We start from the raw sequence: 25,903 nt of genomic DNA, 5'->3' as shown, positions 1-25,903 counted from the left end.
TCAATAAGACTTTGTTCATTACATTGGAATAGAGCGCAATAGTAAGCCTGGCTAGCTCAGTCGGTAGAGCATGAGACTCTTAATCTCAGGGTCGGGGGTTCGAGCCCCCCGTTGGGCGTCATGTCATATATTTGCAAATAAATGCAGATGAAAGTTAGAAGTTGGGAGACGATCGTTAGAATTTTGTAATCATTCCAGAATAATTCTATAGCGGATTGTAGTTTCCATAGTGTAGTGGTTATCACGTCGGCCTAACACGCTGAAGGTCCTCAGTTCGATCCTGGGTGGAAACAGGACAATGTATTTTTAGAAAGACTATCAAAAAAGCACATTTTGGTTTTTTGAAAAAGCCAAGCATTCATGTTTCTTGTGAAAATGAAATCTACATTATGACAATGTGAAGATATTCGCAATGCTGTATCCGGAGGAAGTCAATAGAAAGCGGGAAATCAATGATGACTGTGGTTGTTGAAAAAGGTGCTATAACCCCGAAGAGACTTCTTCTGTAGCCAAACGTCAATGACTGTTGTTTTATGGAAATGAGAAATGACTTGCTCTGGATGGGGAAGAATTCCAAAAACACCGGAGGGGAATCTATATAGATTACACCTGAACCTGGAACAGTAGCTCCGAACAGTGGAAGAACATCATGTGCGTGCACCCTACGCTGCAAATGTTCAGTAGATTTAACAGTCATCAGTTAAAGAAGCCATATCGCGAGTGTGCGCTCTTCATTGGACGCTTTAGTTGGTTCAAGGAGTCATGAGGCGAAGAAATTGAATTAAAACAACAGTAGTCATTCACCATGCGCCCCTGGGTGGGATCGAACCACCAGCCTTCCGGTTTTTTTTTTTTTTTTTTTTATATTTAAACGATTTATTGTCATGATTAAAATTTAAATTGCTTTACAGATACTTGGGGCATTTACGAGATTTGTGACATAAGTGACTTGCTGTGGCCAAGGAGAAACATTACAAAGAAAAATAAACATTTCGAGACGGAAATGAAAGAGGACAAATGATTTTGGTGAAAAATGTGAAATTTAACAATACGACATCTGGGGGGGGGATCCAAGAAATAACTGTAATGAGAGAACAATGTTGTATAAAGATAAGAAGAAATCTGTTGAGAATTTTGAGAGGGAATATTTATGGATTAGAAGGTGACATCTGGGGAGAATTTTTTGAATGAAGGAGGCTTGACCAGAGAAACTGTATTGCATTGATTGCTGGGGTGAGGTTTTGGCTGCGGGCGGTCCAGACGGTGATGATGTAGGATTGGATGAGTGCCAGTATTTTCTCTTTATTTGGGCCATTTCCAACGTTCCCATTGATTGTTGATTTTAGTGGTTTTTGACATCCAAGTTTCGTTAGTTGAATTCGGAGCCATAAACTGATGTGAACTTTCTCAGAACATAGTAACATAAGATGGTCGTCAGTTTCTTGGCCGCCATTGCATAGAGGACTTTGGTCATTTCTTGAAAGTCTGAGGCTTGTGAGGCGCATATTGGTAGGGAGCTGATTATGGTTGAAATCCCAGACCAGTTCAGCGTTTCTTCCTTTCATTTTGGCCACCCAACGCCAGATGGAAGCCCAGTAGAGGTCTGGTTTCGCAACTTTGGTTCTCCCTGGTTGCCCAAGGTTAGCGATCAGGTGATTGTAGGTGGCGCGGTGATTGGATACGGTTGACGATGTGAAGATGCCAGCTTTAAGTAGATCGGTGATGGTTGAAAGTGCGGTGGTGAAGTATGGATGTGATGAATAGGTTGCATTAAATCTGGGCTGGATGATTTGTTGAAGGAGATTCTTGAGGTGTGGACCCAACCAATAAACGGCTGCAGCTCTCTCAATAGCCTCGGGATGGATTAAAGATTTAAAGATTTGACGGGTGAAAAGGGATTGGAAGAATTAAAAAAGTAAGGTGACTCCAAGTCCACCTTGGAGTCGGGGGCGGATCAAAACATTTAGGGGTGGGTGCTCTCTTCGTTGTGCCCAAAGAAATTTGTTGCATTTTTGTTGGAGGAGAAGAGCTTGGGTTTTGTTGCAAGGGAGTACATGAGCTATATGAACAAGTTGTGATAAGACATGTTGTTTGATGAATAGGACGCGACCATAAAAAGTGAAATGACGGTGTGTGTTTGTGATAAGAATATTTTGTATGATGTTGAACTGTCTTTGCCAATTGTCTCTTACTGTTGTTTTTATTTCAGAAGAAAAAGTAATTCCAAGAATTTTCAAGTTGTCTACTTGAGTTATCCGATCATGTGGCCAAGTACGTATAGGATGAGTTTGATTAAAATTGCTTCTACGTGGGATCGAACTCCTAACCTCAGGAATCCCAGTCGACGCCGCTACCGTCTGCGCTACTACGGCCTGTGGACATTGATTTAAGGTCCAAGTGACTAGACCAAGTAATTTTGTCTTCCCCTTGTTAATACGTGCATTTGTCCAGGCACAAAATTCTAGAATAATCTCGCATGCACGACGTACATCTTTCATTGATGAGACAAAAACTACTAGATCATCTACATATGCACGAACTTTGATGCGTTTTCCGTAGTGTTCAATTCCTTCAATACCCCTAGACAAGCAAACTAAAAGCGGTTCAATATAGAGGGCAAACAGATGGACTGACAGAGGGCATCCCTGTCTCACGGATTGTGCATTGTCCACAGTACCGACTATGTCATTACCGTTCAATGGGCATAGTTCAGTTATACTGTACAGCGTTTTCAACCAATCAACAAAGAGGGGGGGATAGCCCATGGCTGTCATTACTTCCCACAGAACGTCTCGATTGACAAGGTCATATGCTTTCTCTAAATCGTACGCGATAATGGCGGCCGGTTTGAGAGAAGATACCTCTTTTGATTTACGACCTGTATTATCAATGACATCTCGGATTAAACACAAGCTGTCAAAGATATAGCGGCCGGGTACACCACCTTTTTGATGTGAGTCTAGAGAGTTTTGAAGAGATTTTCTCAGACGAAAAGCCAATACTGACGCGATTAACTTGTAATCGGTATTTAACAAAGAGATCGGTCGGTAATCGGTGATTTTACTCGGTGATGGGATTTTTGGGACTAATCTTATAGCTGCCCTTCCCTGCGACGGCTGGAGTTTTCTTTTGTCGAGGACGCAATTCATCATTTCCAGAAAATGAACACCAATAACATCCCAAAATTTGATATAAAACTCAAAAGGAATGCCATCTGTACCCGGGGCCTTGTTCTTTTTAGTTGCCTTAAGGGCGTTGTTAATTTCATCTACTGTGAACGGATCTACAAGAAAGTTGTCACTCTCCGGGATCGAACCTAGTACTCCTCGATTCAACGCTTGAGCGTTTAACGACTGAGCTACCACTGATACACCCGAATCGTTTTTAGTGGGTTTTGTACGGGTAAGTGCACCTCTAATCCCTTCTAGAAATTAGTTGATGTTGGAGCAATTTCCTTTTGACTCTCTGATCACAGATTTTCTTTTTACAATAGTTCATTGATAATCGCCTGAGGCTAGGTTTGAAAATAATCTCCCACCAATGATCTACGTTTTCAATACGGGATGGGTGTTGAGACATTTCTTCAATAAAGACATGCACCATAATTATATATTCATCTTCCTCAAGAATTGATGAGTTAAGTTTCCATAAATTCCTTGACTTGTTCCTCACTACACTAGGAGAGGTGGTGCTGTTTATATACCCTACGATTGGTCTGTGATCCCCGAGTGGTAAGTCATGCAAATGGATATCAGAAAATTTAACGTGATGGTGGCAATAAATTCGGTCCAATCTAGCCTGGCTAGCCGCACAATCGTACGTCCAACAAGGTTCATTTTTCCGAATTTGTCTCCAGACATCTGTTAATGAAAGGGCTTTTACTAAATCTCGGAGGGGTTCTAGTAATGCTAGTCGAATTTTAGGTGGTGTTGTCTTGCTACTTTTACGGTCATCGATCTCGTCAACGGCATTAAAATCTCCCAATATAATTGCTGGTGCCTTATACTGGGCAACATAAGCCGGAATAGTTTGCCGGAGGAAAGAATCTCTATAACTTTTATTTTGGTCACCAGATGGGGCGTAAATACACACGAAAGCAAGACAATTTACTTCCATGGCTATCAGCCTCCCCTCCGGTTCAAACAAAATGTTTTTGGCGCTCAGCCCGTGTCGTACTAGGATGGCTGTCCCATGTTGTCTAGGACCGAGATTTGTGTGCATCTGGTAATGTTTAGTAAATACGGTGCTAGAGTGAAATACTACTTCTTGCAAACATATTATATCAAGTTTATGATGTAAAAAGAAATTGAGTATTATTTGAAGTTTGTCAGGTGACGATATTCTGTTGATATTATATGTCGCGATGTTAGTCATGATTAATATTTAAATTTGGGTTTAGAGGGTTGGGTTTTGTTATTATTATTATTATTATTATTACAGGATTTATATAGCGCTTTTTCATGAAATGGTCAAAGCGCTTACATTGGGCAGAGACAAACTTGCGTAACTACATGTATGCTATCTTAAAGAGATGCGTCTTGAGACGAGATCTAAACAACGACATAGAATTGATCGCCCTAATATCCTCCGGTAGTTTGTTCCAGAGCGTCGGAGCGGCATGACTGAAAGAGCGAGCACCGTACGTCTCAAGACGAATCCTAGGGATACATAGAAGGTTAGGAGACGTTGCCGATCGGGACTGCAATGCTGGGCGATAGGGCTTGATGAGTTCAGATAAGTAAGCTGGAGCGGATCCATGAAGGCAGTGAAACGTTAAAACGAGGATCTTAATCACTATACGGCTCTTAATCGGGAGCCAGTGCAGGGCCATCAGATGCGGAGTAATGTGATCATGCTTCTTCACTCTTCTCACCATCCTCGCCGCCTTGTTTTGGACAAGTTGAAGTCTGTCCAGGAGCTTGTCGGGGAGTCCATACAAAAGAGAGTTGCAGCTGTCGATGGTGGAGAAAAAAAAAGCATGCATAAGCTTCTCAGTGGTAGCGTCGTCCAGGAATCTGCGAATTCGGCCGATGCTCCAGATGTGGAAATTAGCTTTCTTGCACAGGCTCTGAACTTGCTCCTCCATTGAGAGATGCTTATCAATGATGACGCCCAGGTTCTTGACTGAGGCACGAGGGGTCAAGCTGCTCTCGCCAACTTGAAGAGGCAACGGAGAAGGTTGACAGCGCTTTCTTGATGAGTAGACCAGCAGGAGCTCAGACTTGTCGTCGTTAAACTTAAGCTTGTTCCTCTTCATCCAAGCCCTCGTCTCGTCCACACAGCCCGCCAGTCGCCCGTATGTTTCTTTCTGGTTCAAATGCTCAGGGTCAAGCTCGAACTTTGCATAGAAGTCCGTGTCATCCGCGTAGAGCTGCGAGTTGATCCCGTGACGCACTGAGATGTGATATATTGGGCCAGAATAGGTAGAAAACAGAGTCGGACCCAGAACTGAGCCTTGTGGCAAACCCATTACGACGGCACTAGAGTCAGACGCAACATCACCAACAGTCACCGATTGACTCCGACCACTCAAATACGACTCGAACCAATTCAGAGCCCTACCCGAGACACCATAACGATCACAGAGCCTCTGAATGAGAATTTCATGGTCTACAGTGTCGAAGGCAGCACTCAAGTCCAGCAGAAGAAGAACAGACCCCATACCCTCGTCAACAGAGATAAGTAAGTCGTTTAAAACACGTATAAGAGAAGTTTCACAAGAATGAAACGCCCTATAGGCAGATTGAACAGGGACATACAAATCATTTCTGTTTAGGTGAGATACAAACTGATCAGCTACCACACGCTCCGTAAGCTTAGATAAGTAAGACAGATTAGAGACAGGTCTGTAGTTGGAAAGTTGTTCTGGGCACAAAGAGGGCTTTTTCAAGAGTGGAGTGACATTAGCCATCTTAAAGGTATCAGGAAATATACCACTCATCAATGACTCATTCACAATACAAGTAATTGCTGGGGCGAGTACAGATACAACACTTTTCAAAACATGAGTTGGAATTGGGTCGAGGGAGCATGATTTGTTGGAAGAAGAAAGAATTCTCTCTGTAATGTCAGAGACACCAACAGGAACAAACGAGTCGAACAGCGGAACAGGAGACGTTGTTTCCGGACTAGATTCGGCTTCAACCGGAGCAAGATCAAGTTGACTTCTGATTTCCATGGTCTTGTTGAGAAAGAACGATGAGAACTGATTCAGCAGATCCCGTTTTGAACTGTGCTGAGGTAGCCTAAGTGCCTTCGATCTTGACAGGAAGCCATTCACCAGCCGAAAAAGCGCCCTCTGATCAGAACCGCATTCAGCGATTAGTCCCTTCAGGTGAGAACTTTTGGCGCTCTCCATCAGGTCACAGAGCCGATTCCTCGCAGAGCTCAGTAGTTGGCGATGCACAACAATCGGATTCTTCCTCCATCGTCGCTCCGCCATACGACGAGTGCGCCTGGCGACCTTGATGTCTTCGTTCAGCCAAGGAGATGACGGACGTGACGAAAACCTTCGTTTGAAGAGGTGCGTGTTTGTTCAGAGTAGACCGAACCCCATCATTATACTGTTTCAATAAGCCCTCCGATGTAGATGCTGGACACGTAAGAAGTGGCAGAGACGCCAGATCCTCCGCGAAATCATCGATCACGATGGACTTGAAAGGCCGAAAGGTCACCTTCTTAGTCGGCTGCTGAGGTCTGGCAAGTCGTAGTGAGCAGTGAACCACGAAATGGTCACTGAAAATGTCGGAGACCCACGTCGAAGTGACAATTTGTTTCGTCGCTCTTGAGAACACCAGGTCAAGAAGATGACCACTCACATGCGTTGGGGCAGAGACGTGCTGAACCAAATGAAAGGAGTCCATGAGACACAAGAACTCTAGCTCCACAGAATCTGGCCTGTCGACATGGAGATTGAAGTCGCCAGCAATCAGGAGATTGCCCGAAGACGAAGAGCCGATTGATTGAAGAAGCGCTGAGAATTCATGCAGAAACTGGATCTTATTCCGAGCCGGAGGCCTGTAGATGATCACAAGGCGGGTGGCAACCGATTTAACCGTGACGGTGATGTCCAGTAGTTCGAATGTTGAGAAAGAACCAGCCGGATGCGGGTGAATCTGTATGGTGTCCTTGTAAATAAGCGCCACACCCCCACCTCGCCTACCCATCCTTGGAACATGAGTCGAGGAGTAACCCTCAGGGGAACAAGCTTCGAGACAGGTGACTCCGTTCAGCGAAGAGAGCCAGGTTTCCGTAATTGCGAGCAAGTCAAGTTGTGAAGAGACAATAAGATCATGGACCATCGCACACTTGTTAACGACTGAGCGAGCATTCACAAGCCCAAACTGTGGCCAGCATTTGAACAGCCGTGATCTCTTTGCATCAGCCCCTCCTCTAGAGCCCCGCCACCTACGATGGCCAGCGAGGCCGAGGCCGCTTACGGTGATAAGATCACGATAGTGAAGTCTTGCCGCCACAAGTGGCGACGCCAAGAGGGAGATGAGCTTGTCACGACTGTACACACAAGCCCTAACTGACTTGATTAAACACATAATCGGAGGAAAAAATACACAGTAAGGACGTTAAACTGTAGCACTCGAGTTGATTGATTGAAATCGCCAAAAGTAGCAACGACAAGAATCACACAGACACGATAATTACACAAGAAAACGGGAGCCCAGATTGCATGCAGCCACCAGGGCGCAAACGCAGACGACTTACTTATCGTGGGTTATCGTGGGCTTTTTTCCTTCTAACGGCCTCCATTGCTTTGAGAGTTTTATCTTCTATGGGGGTTGATGGAGTGCCGAGGGGGACGCCCAAGGACTCCTGAGTCTCACTCACATGACTAGCCTCCTGGCTATCAAGTGGGCGTTGTCCTGGCTGAATACTCCCACCAGAAAAAAAAATGTCTTCATCAGGATTTGAAATCGAAACCACCTCGGTTGCATCCATCTCTTCAAACACCTTGTTATCCATCTGATCTATCGTGGATGGAATAGATGGTACTCCAGGTGAGATTGGAGCGGGTGGAACATCGTTCCCCCCAGTAAGGGCGGGAAAATATTAATGTCCATACCCGGTATCGAAACTGGAACCTCTCGAGTCGGATACCCGAGTTCAACCAACTGAGCTACACCAGATGCAATTTCTTCAGCTACCTCGCCCGAGCCACAGTAAGAGGCAGTACGACTCCTCTTTTTTGATTGTTTTTGGTGGTCACGGAATTCTCTCGTATGTTTAATTTTCTTTTTCTTAACCGATTTGGACGCAACAGACGAACCTACACAGTTAGTGTCTTTAGCGTCAGAATCGGTATCAGAAGAAGATTCAGTTCCATCGGGTCTCGAAATTGGATCTTCTGGAGCTCCATCAAGAACGACAACAGTCGACGTTATTGGCCTCTGGGCTAACTCAGGGAATGAATCAGCGTCAACAGTTGGAGCAATTGGCATTTTCCCGCCACCAATCGGGTCTGTCTCCTGGGGCTTCCTAGCAGTTGTCCTAACTGACCCACGATTTGTTAGTACACTACTATAGCTACGTGTTCCAATGTGGCCTTTTGAAATGGTGCTGGGAGTGGTTAAACTACGGGGTTGCTTGGGGCAATTAGCTAAAACATGCGTGGGAGAATCACACATGCGGCATGTCTGCATTTGCCCTGCATAAGACACCATTATTGGTTCCTTGTAGCTTCCAAAGGTGATATAAGACGGGATGCTCTTGTGGATTTCCATATCCACATTGACAACTCCAGTCTTTATCCCGTTCCACCTTGGAAGCGATCTATCTTGGTACGTGTCCCAAAAAATCCGAGAAATCACTCCATACTCACGCAATCTCTTGTTGAGCAGGCTAAGGTCATCATCGAATTTGAAATGTTGGATTCTAACGCGTACAAGGTTAACTGACCTATCTCTAACTCTAATTCGGACCTCTTTGCCACTAATAACAACAGACTCTTTAGCACTAAATTTATCCAAGAATTCAATGTGGTCTTTGACGGTCTTGAACCCAATTCGGAAAACACAAAAAGCTCGTCCTGGTAGGCGACAAACTGCATCAAAGATGCAATCAGATTCGTTACTACCCTGCTCGAAACATTCGTAGAATTCATGCCTGGTCACTTCAGTATTACCAAAAGAGATTTCGGCAGTACGTGGCCAGACGTCTGGGGATTCCGTTCCCATTTTACCCACAATAAAGGGGCAAGGAGACGGAAAAAGAAACAATACAAAAAAAAATGGAACAAAAAGCAAAATGGCGCTTAACAAACAACAAGAGAAACACGAAAGACAAGCAACAATACAATAAAGAGAACAAAAAAAAGAACAAATAGTTTTTTGACTCACAGCAAGATGTCACACTCGGGAGATCAGTTAGACACGTCTAGTCACAGCCGAACGCGCTAGCCAATTGCGCCACAGAGGCATGGTGATTGGTTAACGACACACTCGTCCAGTTCAACAGGCAAACCAAACATTACATTTTTTTAGTGTGGCCAACTCTAATAAAATGTTGCAGAAACATTGTGGGGCTTCCATAGTGTAGAGGTTATCACGTCGGCTTCACACGCTGAAGGTCCTCAGTTCGATTCTGAGTGGAAGCATCAGTATAACGTTAGGAAAAAATAATCGTAGGAGAAAAGGAAATGAAATGGAATTAATAACTTGTAATGTATCTTATCTTGATGACAATTACACTAGAACAAGTAGACATCTGGAAACTACACACAGACAACCAACCAATCATAGTAAAAGTTATCTCACGGTTCCTGGAAAGGAAAAAATGTCGTCAATAAGACTTGGTTCATTACATTGCAATAGAGCGCAATAGTAAGCCTGGCTAGCTCAGTCGGTAGAGCATGAGACTCTTAATCTCAGGGTCGGGGGTTCGAGCCCCCCGTTGGGCGTCATATATTTGCAAATAAATGCAGATGAAAGTTAGAAGTTGGGAGACGATCGTTAGAATTTTGTAATCATTCCAGAATAATTCTATAGCCGATTGTAGTTTCCATAGTGTAGTGGTTATCACGTCGGCCTAACACGCTGAAGGTCCTCAGTTCGATCCTGGGTGGAAACAGGACAATGTATTTTTAGAAAGACTATCAAAAAAGCACATTTTGGTTTTTTGAAAAAGCCAAGCATTCATGTTTCTTGTGAAAATGAAATCTACATTATGACAATGTGAAGATATTCGCAATGCTGTATCCGGAGGAAGTCAACAGAAAGCGGGAAATCAATGATGACTGTGGTTGTTGAAAAAGGTGCTATAACCCCGAAGAGACTTTTTCTGTAGCCAAACGTCAATGACTGTTGTTTTAGGGAAATGAGAAATGACTTGCTCTGGATGGGGAAGAATTCCATAAACACCGGAGGGGAATCTATATAGATTACACCTGAACCTGGAACAGTAGCTCCGAACAGTGGAAGAACATCATGTGCGTGCACCCTACGCTGCAAATGTTCAGTAGATTTAACAGTCATCAGTTAAAGAAGCCATATCGCGAGTGTGCGCTCTTCATTGGACGCTTTAGTTGATTAAAGAAGTCATGAGGCGAAGAAATTGAATTAAAACAACAGTAGTCATTCACCATGCGCCCCTGGGTGGGATCGAACCACCAGCCTTCCGGTTAACAGCCGAACGCGCTAGCCAATTGCGCCACAGAGGCATGCTGGTTGATTAACGACACACTCGTCAAGATCAACAGGCAAACCAAACATTACCTTTTTTTAGTGTGGCCAACGCTAATAAATGTTGCAGAAACATTGTGGGGCTTCCATAGTGTAGAGGTTATCACGTCGGCTTCACACGCTGAAGGTCCTCAGTTCGATTCTGAGTGGAAGCATCAGTATAACGTTAGGAAAAAATAATCGTAGGAGAAAAGGAAATGAAATGGAATTAATAACTTGTAATGTATCTTATCTTGATGACAAGTAGACATCTGGAAACTACACACAGACAACCAACCAATCATAGTAAAAGTTATCTCACGGTTCCTGCAAAGGAAAAAATGTCGTCAATAAGACCACAGCCGTCATCGAACCACCAGCCTTCCGTTTTTTTTTTTTTTTTTTTTTTTAATATTTAAACGATTTATTGTCACGATTAAAATTTAAATTGCTTTACAGATACTTGGGGCATTTACGAGATTTGTGACATAAGTGACTTGCTGTGGCCAAGGAGAAACATTACAAAGAAAAATAAACATTTCGAGACGGAAATGAAAGAGGACAAATGATTTTGGTGAAAAATGTGAAATTTAACAATACGACATCTGGGGGGGGGATCCAAGAAATAACTGTAATGAGAGAACAATGTTGTATAAAGATAAGAAGAAATCTTTTGAGAATTTTGAGAGGGAATATTTATGGATTAGAAGGTGACATCTGGGGAGAATTTTTTGAATGAAGGAGGCTTGACCAGAGAAACTGTATTTCATTGATTCCTGGGGTGAGGTTTTGGCTGCGGGCGGTCCAGACGGTGATGATGTAGGATTGGATGAGTGCCAGTATATTCTCTTTATTTGGGCCATTTCCAACGTCCCCATTGATTGTTGATTTTAGTGGTTTTTGACATCCAAGTTTCGTTAGTTGAATTCGGAGCCATAAACTGATGTGAACTTTCTCAGAACATAGTAACATAAGATGGTCGTCAGTTTCTTGGCCGCCATTGCATAGAGGACTTTGGTCATTTCTTGAAAGTCTGAGGCTTGTGAGGCGCATATTGGTAGGGAGCTGATTATGGTTGAAATCCCAGACCAGTTCAGCGTTTCTTCCTTTCATTTTGGCCACCCAACGCCAGATGGAAGCCCAGTCGAGGTCTGGTTTCGCAACTTTGGTTCTCCCTGGTTGCCCAAGGTTAGCGATCAGGTGATTGTAGGTGGCGCGGTGATTGGATACGGTTGACGATGTGAAGATGCCAGCTTTAAGTAGATCGGTGATGGTTGAAAGTGCGGTGGTGAAGTATGGATGTGATGAATAGGTTGCATTAAATCTGGGCTGGATGATTTGTTGAAGGAGATTCTTGAGGTGTGGACCCAACCAATAAACGGCTGCAGCTCTCTCAATAGCCTCGGGATGGATTAAAGATTTAAAGATTTGACGGGTGAAAAGGGATTGGAAGAATTGAAAAAGTAAGGTGACTCCAAGTCCACCTTGGAGTCGGGGGCGGATCAAAACATTTAGGGGTGGGTGCTCTCTTCGTTGTGCCCAAAGAAATTTGTTGCATTTCTGTTGGAGGAGAAGGGCTTGGGTTTTGTTGCAAGGGAGTACATGAGCTATATGAACAAGTTGGGATAAGACATGTTGTTTGATGAATAGGACGCGACCATAAAAAGTGAAATGACGGTGTGTGTTTGTGATAAGAATATTTTGTATGATGTTGAACTGTCTTTGCCAATTGTCTCTTACTGTTGTTTTTATTTCAGAAGAAAAAGTAATTCCAAGAATTTTCAAGTTGTCTACTTGAGTTATCCAATCATGTGGCCAAGTACGTTTAGGATGAATTTGATTAAAATAGCTTCTATGTGGGATCGAACTCCTAACCTCAAGAATCCCAGCCGACGCCGCTACCGTCTGCGCTACTACGGCTTGTGTACATTGATTTAAGGTCCAAGTGCCTAGACCAAGTAATTTTGTCTTCCCCTTGTTAATACGTGCATTTGTCCAGGCACAAAATTCTAGAATAATCTCGCATGCACGACGTACATCTTTCATTGATGAGACAAAAACTACTAGATCATCTACATATGCACGAACTTTGATGCGTTTTCCGTAGTGTTCAATTCCGTCAATACCCCTAGACAAGCAAACTAAAAGCGGTTCAATATAGAAGGCAAACAGATGGACTGACAGAGGGCACCCCTGTCGCACGGATTGTGCATTGTCCACAGTACCGACTATGTCATTACCGTTCAATGGGCATAGTTCAGTTATACTGTACAGCGTTTTCAACCAATCAACAAAGAGGGGGGGATAGCCCATGGCTGTCATTACTTCCCACAGAACGTCTCGATTGACAAGGTCATATGCTTTCTCTAAATCGTACGCGATAATGGCGGCCGGTTTGAGAGAAGATACCTCTTTTGATTTACGACCTGTATTATCAATGACATCTCGGATTAAACACAAGCTGTCAAAGATATAGCGGCCGGGTACACCACCTTTTTGATGTGAGTCTAGAGAGTTTTGAAGAGATTTTCTCAGACGAAAAGCCAATACTGACGCGATTAACTTGTAATCGGTATTTAACAAAGAGATTGGTCGGTAATCGGTGATTTTACTCGGTGTTGGGATTTTTGGGACTAATCTTATAGCTGCCCTTCCCTGCGACGGCTGGAGTTTTCTTTTGTCGAGGACGCAATTCATCATTTCAAGAAAATGAACACCAATAACATCCCAAAATTTGATATAAAACTCAAAAGGAATGCCATCTGTACCCGGGGCCTTGTTCTTTTTAGTTGCCTTAAGGGCGTTGTTAATTTCATCTACTGTGAACGGATCTACAAGAAAGTTGTCACTCTCCGGGTCGAACCTAGTACTCCTCGATTCAACGCTTGAGCGTTTAACGACTGAGCTACCACTGATACACCCGAATCGTTTTTAGTGGGTTTTGTACGGGTAAGTGCACCTCTAATCCCTTCTAGAAATTAGTTGATGTTGGAGCAATTTCCTTTTGACTCTCTGATCACAGATTCTCTTTTTACAATAGTTCATTGATAATCGCCTGAGGCTAGGTTTGAAAATAATCTCCCACCAATGATCTACGTTTTCAATACGGGATGGGTGTTGAGACATTTCTTCAATAAAGACATGCACCAAGTTTATATATTCTTCTTCCTCAAGAATTGATGAGTTAAGTTTCCATAAATTCCTTGACTTGTTCCTCACTACACTAGGAGGGGTGGTGCTGTTTATATACCCTACGATTGGTCTGTGATCCCCGAGTGGTAAGTCGTGCAAATGGATATCAGAAAATTTTACGTGATGGTGGCAATAAATTCGGTCCAATCTAGCCTGGCTAGCCGCACAATTGTACGTCCAACAAGGTTCATTTTTCCGAATTTCTCTCCAGACATCTGTTAATGAAAGGGCTTTTACTAAATCTCGGAGGGGTTCTAGTAATGCTAGTCGAATTTTAGGTGGTGTTGTCTTGCTACTTTTACGGTCATCGATCTCGTCAACGGCATTAAAATCTCCCAATATAATTGCTGGTGCCTTATACTGGGCAACATAAGCCGGAATAGTTTGCCGGAGGAAAGAATCTCTATAACTTTTATTTTGGTCACCAGATGGGGCGTAAATACACACGAAAGCAAGACAATTTACTTCCATGGCTATCAGCCTCCCCTCCGGTTCAAACAAAATGTTTTTGGCGCTCAGCCCGTGTCGTACTAGGATGGCTGTCCCATGTTGTCTAGGACCGAGATTTGTGTGCATCTGGTAATGTCTAGTAAATACGGTGCTAGAGTGAAATACTACTTCTTGCAAACATATTATATCAAGTTTATGATGTAAAAAGAAATTGAGTATTATTTGAAGTTTGTCAGGTGACGATATTCTGTTGATATTATATGTCGCGATGTTAGTCATGCTTAATATTTAAATTTGGGTTTAGAGGGTTGGGTTTTGTTATTATTATTATTATTATTATTACAGGATTTATATAGCGCTTTTTCATGAAATGGTCAAAGCGCTTACATTGGGCAGAGACAAACTTGCGTAACTACATGTATGCTATCTTAAAGAGATGCGTCTTGAGACGAGATCTAAACAACGACATAGAATTGATCGCCCTAATATCCTCCGGTAGTTTGTTCCAGAGCGTCGGAGCGGCATGACTGAAAGAGCGAGCACCGTACGTCTCAAGACGAATCCTAGGGATACATAGAAGGTTAGGAGACGTTGCCGATCGGGACTGCAATGCTGGGCGATAGGGCTTGATGAGTTCAGATAAGTAAGCTGGAGCGGATCCATGAAGGCAGTGAAACGTTAAAACGAGGATCTTAAACACTATACGGCTCTTAATCGGGAGCCAGTGCAGGGCCATCAGATGCGGAGTAATGTGATCATGCTTCTTCACTCTTCTCACCATCCTCGCCGCCTTGTTTTGGACAAGTTGAAGTCTGTCCAGGAGCTTGTCGGGGAGTCCATACAAAAGAGAGTTGCAGCTGTCGATGGTGGAGAAAAAAAAAGCATGCATAAGCTTCTCAGTGGTAGCGTCGTCCAGGAATCTGCGAATTCGGCCGATGCTCCAGATGTGGAAATTAGCTTTCTTGCACAGGCTCTGAACTTGCTCCTCCATTGAGAGATGCTTATCAATGATGACGCCCAGGTTCTTGACTGAGGCACGAGGGGTCAAGCTGCTCTCGCCAACTTGAAGAGGCAACGGAGAAGGTTGACAGCGCTTTCTTGATGAGTAGACCAGCAGGAGCTCAGACTTGTCGTCGTTAAACTTAAGCTTGTTCCTCTTCATCCAAGCCCTCGTCTCGTCCACACAGCCCGCCAGTCGCCCGTATGTTTCTTTCTGGTTCAAATGCTCAGGGTCAAGCTCGAACTTTGCATAGAAGTCCGTGTCATCCGCGTAGAGCTGCGAGTTGATCCCGTGACGCACTGAGATGTGATATACTGGGCCAGAATAGGTAGAAAACAGAGTCGGACCCAGAACTGAGCCTTGTGGCAAACCCATTACGACGGCACTAGAGTCAGACGCAACATCACCAACAGTCACCGATTGACTCCGACCACTCAAATACGACTCGAACCAATTCAGAGCCCTACCCGAGACACCATAACGATCACAGAGCCTCTGAATGAGAATTGCATGGTCTACAGTGTCGAAGGCAGCACTCAAGTCCAGCAGAAGAAGAACAGACCCCATACCCTCGTCAACAGAGATAAGTAAGTCGTTTAAAACACGTATAAGAGAAGTTTCACAAGAATGAAACGCCCTATAGGCAGATTGAACAGGGACATACAAATCATTTCTGTTTAGGTGAGATACAAACTGATCAGCTACCACACGCTCCGTAAGCTTAGATAAGTAAGACAGATTAGAGACAGGTCTGTAGTTGGAAAGTTGTTCTGGGCACAAAGAGGGCTTTTTCAAGAGTGGAGTGACATTAGCCATCTTAAAGGTATCAGGAAATATACCACTCATCAATGACTCATTCACAATACAAGTAATTGCTGGGGCGAGTACAGATACAACACTTTTCAAAACATGAGTTGGAATTGGGTCGAGGGAGCATGATTTGTTGGAAGAAGAAAGAATTCTCTCTGTAATGTCAGAGACACCAACAGGAACAAACGAGTCGAACAGCGGAACAGGAGACGTTGTTTCCGGACTAGATTCGGCTTCAACCGGAGCAAGATCAAGTTGACTTCTGATTTCCATGGTCTTGTTGAGAAAGAACGACGAGAACTGATTCAGCAGATCCCGTTTTGAACTGTGCTGAGGTAGCCTAAGTGCCTTCGATCTTGACAGGAAGCCATTCACCAGCCGAAAAAGCGCCCTCTGATCAGAACCGCATTCAGCGATTAGTCCCTTCAGGTGAGAACTTTTGGCGCTCTCCATCAGGTCACAGAGCCGATTCCTCGCAGAGCTCAGTAGTTGGCGATGCACAACAATCGGATTCTTCCTCCATCGTCGCTCCGCCATACGACGAGTGCGCCTGGCGACCTTGATGTCTTCGTTCAGCCAAGGAGATGACGGACGTGACGAAAACCTTCGTTTGAAGAGGTGCGTGTTTGTTCAGAGTAGACCGAACCCCATCATTATACTGTTTCAATAAGCCCTCCGATGTAGATGCTGGACACGTAAGAAGTGGCAGAGACGCCAGATCCTCCGCGAAATCATCGATCACGATGGACTTGAAAGGCCGAAAGGTCACCTTCTTAGTCGGCTGCTGAGGTCTGGCAAGTCGTAGTGAGCAGTGAACCACGAAATGGTCACTGAAAATGTCGGAGACCCACGTCGAAGTGACAATTTGTTTCGTCGCTCTTGAGAACACCAGGTCAAGAAGATGACCACTCACATGCGTTGGGGCAGAGACGTGCTGAACCAAATGAAAGGAGTCCATGAGACACAAGAACTCTAGCTCCACAGAATCTGGCCTGTCGACATGGAGATTGAAGTCGCCAGCAATCAGGAGATTGCCCGAAGACGAAGAGCCGATTGATTGAAGAAGCGCTGAGAATTCATGCAGAAACTGGATCTTATTCCGAGCCGGAGGCCTGTAGATGATCACAAGGCGGGTGGCAACCGATTTAACCGTGACGGTGATGTCCAGTAGTTCGAATGTTGAGAAAGAACCAGCCGGATGCGGGTGAATCTGTATGGTGTCCTTGTAAATAAGCGCCACACCCCCACCTCGCCTACCCATCCTTGGAACATGAGTCGAGGAGTAACCCTCAGGGGAACAAGCTTCGAGACAGGTGACTCCGTTCAGCGAAGAGAGCCAGGTTTCCGTAATTGCGAGCAAGTCAAGTTGTGAAGAGACAATAAGATCATGGACCATCGCACACTTGTTAACGACTGAGCGAGCATTCACAAGCCCAAACTGTGGCTAGCATTTGAACAGCCGTGATCTCTTTGCATCAGCCCCTCCTCTACAGCCCCGCCACCTACGATGGCCAGCGAGGCCGAGGCCGCTTACGGTGATAAGATCACGATAGTGAAGTCTTGCCGCCACAAGTGGCGACGCCAAGAGGGAGATGAGCTTGTCACGACTGTACACACAAGCCCTAACTGACTTGATTAAACACATAATCGGAGGAAAAAATACACAGTAAGGACGTTAAACTGTAGCACTCGAGTTGATTGATTGAAATCGCCAAAAGTAGCAACGACAAGAATCACACAGACACGATAATTACACAAGAAAACGGGTGCCCAGATTGCATGCAGCCACCAGGGCGCAAACGCAGACGACTTACTTATCGTGGGTTATCGTGGGCTTTTTTCCTTCTAACGGCCTCCATTGCTTTGAGAGTTTTATCTTCTATGGGGGTTGATGGAGTGCCGAGGGGGACGCCCAAGGACTCCTGAGTCTCACTCACATGACTAGCCTCCTGGCTATCAAGTGGGCGTTGTCCTGGCTGAATACTCCCACCAGAAAAAAAAATGTCTTCATCAGGATTTGAAATCGAAACCACCTCGGTTGCATCCATCTCTTCAAACACCTTGTTATCCATCTGATCTATCGTGGATGGAATAGATGGTACTCCAGGTGAGATTGGAGCGGGTGGAACATCGTTCCCCCCAGTAAGGGCGGGAAAAGAATTAATGTCCATACCCGGTATCGAAACTGGAACCTCTCGAGTCGGATACCCAAGTTCAACCAACTGAGCTACACCAGATGCAATTTCTTCAGCTACCTCGCCCGAGCCAGAGGAAGAGGCAGTACGACTCCTCTTTTTTGATTGTTTTTGTTGGTCACGGAATTCTCTCGTATGTTTAATTTTCTTTTTCTTAACCGATTTGGACGCAACAGACGAACCTACACAGTTAGTGTCTTTAGCGTCAGAATCGGTATCAGAAGAAGATTCAGTTCCATCGGGTCTCGAAATTGGATCTTCTGGAGCTCCATCAAGAACGACAACAGTCGACGTTATTGGCCTCTGGGCTAACTCAGGGAATGAATCAGCGTCAACAGTTGGAGCAATTGGCATTTTCCCGCCACCAATCGGGTCTGTCTCCTGGGGCTTCCTAGCAGTTGTCCTAACTGACCCACGATTTGTTAGTACACTACTATAGCTACGTGTTCCAATGTGGCCTTTTGAAATGGTGCTGGGAGTGGTTAAACTACGGGGTTGCTTGGGGCAATTAGCTAAAACATGGGTGGGAGAATCACACATGCGGCATGTCTGCATTTGCCCTGCATAAGACACCATTATTGGTTCCTTGTAGCTTCCAAAGGTGATATAAGACGGGATGCTCTTGTGGATTTCCATATCCACATTGACAACTCCAGTCTTTATCCCGTTCCACCTTGGAAGCGATCTATCTTGGTACGTGTCCCAAAAAATCCGAGAAATCACTCCATACTCACGCAATCTCTTGTTGAGCAGGCTAAGGTCATCATCGAATTTGAAATGTTGGATTCTAACGCGTACAAGGTTAACTGACCTATCTCTCACTCTAATTTTGACCTCCTTGCCACTAATGACTACTGATTCTTTAGCACTAAATTTATTCAAAAATTTAATATGGTCATTGACGGTCTTGAACCCAATTCGGAAAACGCAAATAGCTCGTCCTGGTAGGCGAGAAACTGCATCAAAGATGCTATCAGATTCATTACTGTCGTGCTCGAAACATTCGTAGAACTCATGCCTGGTCACTTCAGTATTACCAAAAGAGATTTCGGCAGTACGTTGCCAGACGTCTGGGGATTCCGATCCCATTTTACCCACAATAACAGGGGCAAAAGGAAGGGGAGAAAAATGCAAAAAGAGGGAACAAAACCAAAATGGCGCTCAACAAACAACAAGGGAAACAGGACACACAAGCAACAATACAACAAAAGAGAAACAAAAAAAGAACAAATAGTTTTTTGACTCACAGCAAGATGTCACACTTGGGAGCTCAGTTAGACACGTCTAGTCACAGCCGAACGCGCTAGCCAATTGCGCCACAGAGGCATGCTGGTTGATTAACGACACACTCGTCAAGATCGACAGGCAAAACAAACATTACCTTTTTTTAGCGTGGCCAACGCTAATAAAATGTTGCAGAAACATTGTGGGGCTTCCATAGTGTAGAGGTTATCACGTCGGCTTCACACGCTGAAGGTCCTCAGTTCGATTCTGAGTGGAAGCATCAGTATAACGTTAGGAAAAAATAATCGTAGGAGAAAAGGAAATGAAATGGAATTAATAACTTGTAATGTATCTTATCTTGATGACAACTAGACTAGAACAAGTAGACATCTGGAAACTGCACACAGACAACCAACCAATCATAGTAAAAGTTATCTCACGGTTCCTGGAAAGGAAAAAATGTCGTCAATAAGACTTGGTTCATTACATTGGAATAGAGCGCAATAGTAAGCCTGGCTAGCTCAGTCGGTAGAGCATGAGACTCTTAATCTCAGGGTCGGGGGTTCGAGCCCCCCGTTGGGCGTCATGTCATATATTTGCAAATAAATGCAGATGAAAGTTAGAAGTTGGGAGACGATCGTTAGAATTTGTAATCATTCCAGAATAATTCTATAGCGGATTGTAGTTTCCATAGTGTAGTGGTTATCACGTCGGCCTAACACGCTGAAGATCCTCAGTTCGATCCTGGGTGGAAACAGGACAATGTATTTTTAGAAAGACTATCAAAAAAGCACATTTTGGTTTTTTGAAAAAGCCAAGCATTCATGTTTCTTGTGAAAATGAAATCTACATTATGACAATGTGAAGATATTCGCAATGCTGTATCCGGAGGAAGTCAACAGAAAGCGGGAAATCAATGATGACTGTGGTTGTTGAAAAAGGTGCTATAACCCCGAAGAGACTTCTTCTGTAGCCAAACGTCAATGACTGTTGTTTTAGGGAAATGAGAAATGACTTGCTCTGGATGGGGAAGAATTCCATAAACACCGGAGGGGAATCTATATAGATTACACCTGAACCTGGAACAATAGCTCCGAACAGTGGAAGAACATCATGTGCGTGCACCCTACGCTGCAAATGTTCAGTAGATTTAACAGTCATCAGTTAAAGAAGCCATATCGCGAGTGTGCGCTCTTCATTGGACGCTTTAGTTGGTTAAAGGAGTCATGAGGCGAAGAAATTGAATTAAAACAACAGTAGTCATTCACCATGCGCCCCTGGGTGGGATCGAACCACCAGCCTTCCGGTTAACAGTCGAACGCGCTAGCCAATTGCGCCACAGAGGCATGCTGGTTGATTAACCCTTTATCAACCGCCACAAAACCGATGGTCGGATTCAATTGAATGCTCGATCGAAATATCATTGAGTGGTCCTAAGACCACTCATTAAAAAAAAATTCGGAATATCCGATTTTTTCCGGCCTAACCGCGTTTCGGCCACCGTTGTCCCGACAGGAATGTCCCTTCAGGCGGACATGGTCTCTAAAAAGAGACACTTTTTTCGACTCGAGCCGTCTAGCGGGACATAAAATTTGTCCCGACAGTTGCATGCAACTACCACTTGTTCAAATTTTTGTCCCGACAGACGGCTCGAGTTTTTTTCGTCATATTTGTCCCGAGAGACTTTTGCCGTTTAATGTGCCTCTTGTGTCCCGTCAGGCGGGCTTGACTCTCATTCACCTGGCAGAATGAAAGGCGCCCCGCCTGACGTTGAGGTCTTTACCATCGACCAGGGGTCTTTCCAGTCGACGGCTTCTTATGAAAAGGAATAGGATCTCTAATTAGAAAAGTCAGTCAGATCCTTTGTCGGACACCACTCTGGCAAGTAGCCGCACTTTCGAGTAAAAATGCACAAGGACGTAAGAAAAAACACAAATTTATTGTTGGAAATCATCATAATCATCAATCATATAGCCTTCACGTCGGTTAGAATATTCTAGCTCGTCGGAATCAGCGGATGAAGAAGAACACTCCTTGTTGGTTGGCTCATGGTCAGAAGCTTGGCCGTCTGATTCCTCCGAAGCGGAATAGACAGCTTCCACCTCGTCCAGCGGAGCATCCTCAGATGTGTAATTATCATCGTGAAACTCGACAAAGCAATTCCTCTTCTTCCCGAGGCACAAAAACACATTACATTGTTTGCACTTTGAGAATGGTCTTGATTCCAATTTTTTGGGTGTCGTTGCCTGGCACCACTCGCACCTGCCTCTCGCCTCCCCAAAGATGGGTAGATGGTTGCCCACACAAGTTAACCGAATGTCGTCCCTTACACTCAGTCGACTTTTCCGCCGCTTTGCTCCTGGTTCAGCGGAAGGGTGTATGGTTGGCATCATTCGCCCGGCTCGACCAGCTTTGGTTTTATTTTCGTTCAGGGCGTGGGACAAAAGACCCATCGTGACGTTCCGTTTGAACTCGAGAAATGGCATCTGAACTTCGTAACTCTCCAGATAATTTTCCTCGACCTAAGTCAAGAAAAAAACGGAAATTATTGTGTGTTTAAAGTTTTAATTTCCGCCATCTGTGATCTCACCATATCATTGAAGCATATCCAGCTGTTCACCAGACATGTCTCCAAGAGAGAGTATAAGAGACGGTGCCACCATTTTTTGGCTTTACGGTCTCTCTCGTAGTAAGAACGCAGCTGGTTCGCCGTGTCTACACCGCCCATGTTATTGACGTAATCGTCAATAGCCTTTGGACAAGACTTGGATCGGAACGAACCATCACGCTGCTTTCTCCTGACCTTGACAATATCTGAGCCGTGATAGTTGGAAGCGACCCGAAACGCCTTAGTGTCTCTCCATACGAAGATTCCCTTTCGGCATGTTCCGGGCTCACCACCGAACTTGGCTGCAAATTCGTCCGGCCGCAGGTTCGACTCATTCTTCGTCATGATGGGTTGGTTGACCCGACTTGGAAGAATCGTTCCAACGGCGTTGACACCATTCTCGCGGAGCTTGTCCAGGAGGGCAATGCTCGTAAAGAACCGGTCAAAGGCCACTACGAAACCTTGATCTGTCAGGGGTTGACAAAGATCAACGACAACTCTCTCCACCGCCTCGTTATTACGAGATCTTTTTTGCTTTTCCCCAAAGCGAGCTCCTTGATAGATCTCAAACTTATAGGTATACCCACGAAGGCAACAGCGGCTCCAAATTTTGAAACCAGACTTGATCGGTTTGTTCTTCATCGTCTGCCTCAGCATTGAGCGGCCTTTGTATTTGACCATAGACTCGTCGATGCTCTGACCCCTAGGAGGCTTTCTACACACATGATAGCTTTCATTGAGTCTTTTGACCAGAGGACGGATCTTACGGATAGGATCCGGTCGCTCTGGCTCCTGATCCGGGTCGTCAGAATTAGGGTCAACATCATCCCATGGGCTTGCGCAAGCTATGTGTTTAGAAATGAATTTGAATCGCTCGCGAGTCATGGCCTGTTGAATTATTCCGAGCCCGAGACCAGTGTCTGGTTGCTGCTCCCAGAACATCGACAGCTCGGGCAGACGGTGATATCCGATCAAGAACTGTATGCCAAAGAAGGCTATAAGTTCGTGGTCTGTGACAAAACCTCCAGCAGGCAACCGCGGGCCGATTAACCTGCCTTCAGGCTTGCCACCCACTTTTCGAGACGGTGGCGTCTTCCTTGAATTCCAGAATTCAGCGATGTAGTCATTTGTTGCCTCCCGAAGAAGGTACAAAGTGTCCTCACCACCAAGCATCGTCTTGAAAACTCCGAGGGGACTCGAAAAACGACTGAATTGACTCAACACGGGGCCTGGTTCTTCTAGGGGTGCAAACTGAATTGCCCTTTCCTGGAACTGAGGCCTCGGTGAATCATCATCAGCCCGTGATTGTCTCCCAACGTCGCCCCAGACTTTGCATTCTTTCCAATTCCGGTTGACGGCTTTATGTTGGGCGACTTTTTTGGCATCGGCCTTCTTTTGCATGTTCAGCTTGGCCGAATCTGAGTTCGTTTTTTTGGCCAGCCGGAACGGATGCGCTGTAAGAACGCGAGGCCCACGACACCTCAAAGTCGCGTTCGTGAGACCGACCTTTTTCCCTGTGTAGTGCCGTGTTACTTCACCATCGGGATCGGCCGTTTCAGAAGAAGACCCTGCACTAGTTGGTCTTCGGGTCTGACTTCTGGTTCGTTTTGGTGGGGAGGAGCCACTCTTTGAACTGTCTTCACGTTCCTTTCTTTTTTTCGCTTTTTGAACTCTTTTGAGTCTTTGAAGCGTCGCCGGTGATAGTTCCAATCGTTCAAGTTGAACTGTAACGTCTTTCGGGGTTAATGGCTCTACCACCGGCTCCTCTTCTTCTGTCCCAGCTTTTTGTTCATCATCCTCTGAGGCAGATTGTTCATCCTCTATTTCCGGATCCTGATCAAGTTCCGGCCGCTGCGAAGCAACCAACTCCTGACCAGGCTCCTCATCCGGCTTCTCAACCGGCTCCTCGACCGGCTCCTCGACCGGCTCCTCGACCGGCTCCTCGACCGGCTCCTCGACGGCAACCGCCTCCTCCTCCTGATCTTGAGCCTCCGGTACAGCATCAAAATTGATTACCGGCTCTTGATCTCCAGCTAAACGTTCTCTTTCTTCTTTCAGCTGCCTCCTTTTTAATACAGCTGCGGCGGCGGCATTCTTGGCTGAATTTTTCACGGCTCTCGACTTAGTATATCTTGGGTCTCTTTTTTTTTTATTTTTCGCCATTTTTAATCAATCTGAAAATACAGAATCGAAAAAAAAGGCACGATTAGTCTTTGTGAATTCGGCAAAAGGATAACGAATTGCCTTACGTCCTAAGCCTTATACGACGGTCTTATTTTATCATGCAGGGGAAAAGCATGCACATGCAGGAGTTACCGGGGCTGATTCTTATCCAGCGCCTTTCACCACCTTTCGGAGTTTCCTCACGAGACAGCAGTAATCAACGCACGGATAAGAAAGTACAAGAGGCTTTGTGTAAAATTTAATTACACGGGCACTAATAGCGCCTCGAAGACTTCAAGATCAATTCAAAAGAACCGTTGGACGGAAAGGAGCTCAGCTACGATGGAAATGAAACTACAACTAACGCCGAACCGGACAACTTCCCATTCTGCGTCTTCGTTCCATTTCCCAAAGCTCCCCGTCGATACCAAAGTTTTTGCGTCGAAGCTACTAAAGAAATTTCGCGCTTTCCTTTTCGCCTCTTTCGCCTTCCCTTCGATATCTATCCAACCACCGGCTTCAAATTCACTTGAACCCTTTTTTTTTATTTGTATTTGAGGCATCGCGGACACTTAAGTCGCGCGGCACCCAGATAGGAATAAAATAAATAAGGAGCGTCGGGCGGAAAGGAGCTCAGCTACGGTGGAAATGAAACTACAACTAACGCCGAACCGGACAACTTCCCATTCTGCGTCTTCGTTCCATTTCCCAAAGCTCCCCGTCGATACCAAAGTTTTTGCGTCGAAGCTACTAAAGAAATTTCGCGCTTTCCTTTTCGCCTCTTTCGCCTTCCCTTCGATATCTATCCAACCACCGGCTTCAAATTCATTTCATTCGATTACACGGACCGGAACGGAATAAAAATACCGCCTGGAAAAAAACTATTTAGAACTGACACTTCCCGTTCTGTTTTCGCTAATTCCCAGGGGAATTCATTACAACCACCCCTTCATTTTTCTTTCATCCGTGTTGTCCAATATATTTCTGACATATCTGAACTTAGAATTTCTGACATCTCTAACCGGCCAGTCTGCTCTGGCTTCATCGAATTTGCATCCGGCTCTAGGTTAAATTAGGAGCCAATTCACGAGACATTCGTCTCTACGCCACTTCCAAAAAATTCTTAGGACTTTAATTTTTATTGCCATGTTTATTTAAGGCTTCTATATTGGCCAAAAGGATCCAATTTTATTTGGTTCGACGGTCTCCTCATGCTGGGACATGCATGCACATTCAATAATACGGGGTTTGTTTCTCATCTTATCCAGCGCTTTTCACATCTGCCGCAGATTGCCGCACATTTGTGATCAACGCACAGAAAAGACAAGACAAGAGGCATTGCTGACCACCCAACGGGCACTATAAATCCGGAAAGATTTCTGGTTGAATCAGGATCATTTCTAGGCGGCCCAAAACCCGGCAATCGGGCAAATGAATCGGAGTTACTCTTGTATTGGAAAGATTACTAGGTTTTTAAGTTTCATCAGTATTCGAACAAAAAGTTCAGCAGGATGAATTGCACCGTTCGTCTATTATTTTGTCTTCCACAAGCTCGCATTCATCCAAGTCCCGGCAACGACGTCACTACCCC

At 44.9% G+C, this 25,903-nt stretch overlaps 11 non-coding genes across 11 annotated transcripts; 9 read left to right on the top strand and 2 right to left on the bottom strand.

The window, feature by feature from the left end:
- Positions 1 to 45: 45 nt before the first annotated feature.
- On the top strand, positions 46 to 118 carry Trnak-cuu. Its single transcript has one exon. It is a non-coding gene; the product is annotated as a tRNA-Lys (tRNA).
- A 102-nt stretch (positions 119 to 220) lies between these two features.
- On the top strand, positions 221 to 293 carry Trnav-aac. Its single transcript has one exon. It is a non-coding gene; the product is annotated as a tRNA-Val (tRNA).
- Positions 294 to 9,534: 9,241 nt separating this feature from the next.
- Trnav-cac lies at positions 9,535 to 9,607 on the top strand. Its single transcript has one exon. It is a non-coding gene; the product is annotated as a tRNA-Val (tRNA).
- A 230-nt stretch (positions 9,608 to 9,837) lies between these two features.
- Trnak-cuu lies at positions 9,838 to 9,910 on the top strand. The gene has a single exon. It is a non-coding gene; the product is annotated as a tRNA-Lys (tRNA).
- Positions 9,911 to 10,007: 97 nt separating this feature from the next.
- Trnav-aac lies at positions 10,008 to 10,080 on the top strand. Its single transcript has one exon. It is a non-coding gene; the product is annotated as a tRNA-Val (tRNA).
- Positions 10,081 to 10,595: 515 nt separating this feature from the next.
- Positions 10,596 to 10,669, bottom strand: Trnan-guu. The gene has a single exon. It is a non-coding gene; the product is annotated as a tRNA-Asn (tRNA).
- A 104-nt stretch (positions 10,670 to 10,773) lies between these two features.
- Positions 10,774 to 10,846, top strand: Trnav-cac. Its single transcript has one exon. It is a non-coding gene; the product is annotated as a tRNA-Val (tRNA).
- An 8,902-nt stretch (positions 10,847 to 19,748) lies between these two features.
- On the top strand, positions 19,749 to 19,821 carry Trnav-cac. The gene has a single exon. It is a non-coding gene; the product is annotated as a tRNA-Val (tRNA).
- A 230-nt stretch (positions 19,822 to 20,051) lies between these two features.
- On the top strand, positions 20,052 to 20,124 carry Trnak-cuu. The gene has a single exon. It is a non-coding gene; the product is annotated as a tRNA-Lys (tRNA).
- A 101-nt stretch (positions 20,125 to 20,225) lies between these two features.
- Trnav-aac lies at positions 20,226 to 20,298 on the top strand. The gene has a single exon. It is a non-coding gene; the product is annotated as a tRNA-Val (tRNA).
- Positions 20,299 to 20,813: 515 nt separating this feature from the next.
- Trnan-guu lies at positions 20,814 to 20,887 on the bottom strand. The gene has a single exon. It is a non-coding gene; the product is annotated as a tRNA-Asn (tRNA).
- Between the last annotated feature and the right edge of the window lie 5,016 nt (positions 20,888 to 25,903).

The sequence above is a fragment of the Daphnia pulicaria genome, chromosome 1, assembly GCF_021234035.1.
Source record: "Daphnia pulicaria isolate SC F1-1A chromosome 1, SC_F0-13Bv2, whole genome shotgun sequence".
Taxonomy (NCBI): Eukaryota; Metazoa; Arthropoda; class Branchiopoda; order Diplostraca; family Daphniidae; genus Daphnia; species Daphnia pulicaria.
This window is presented reverse-complemented; position numbering and strand designations above follow the sequence as displayed.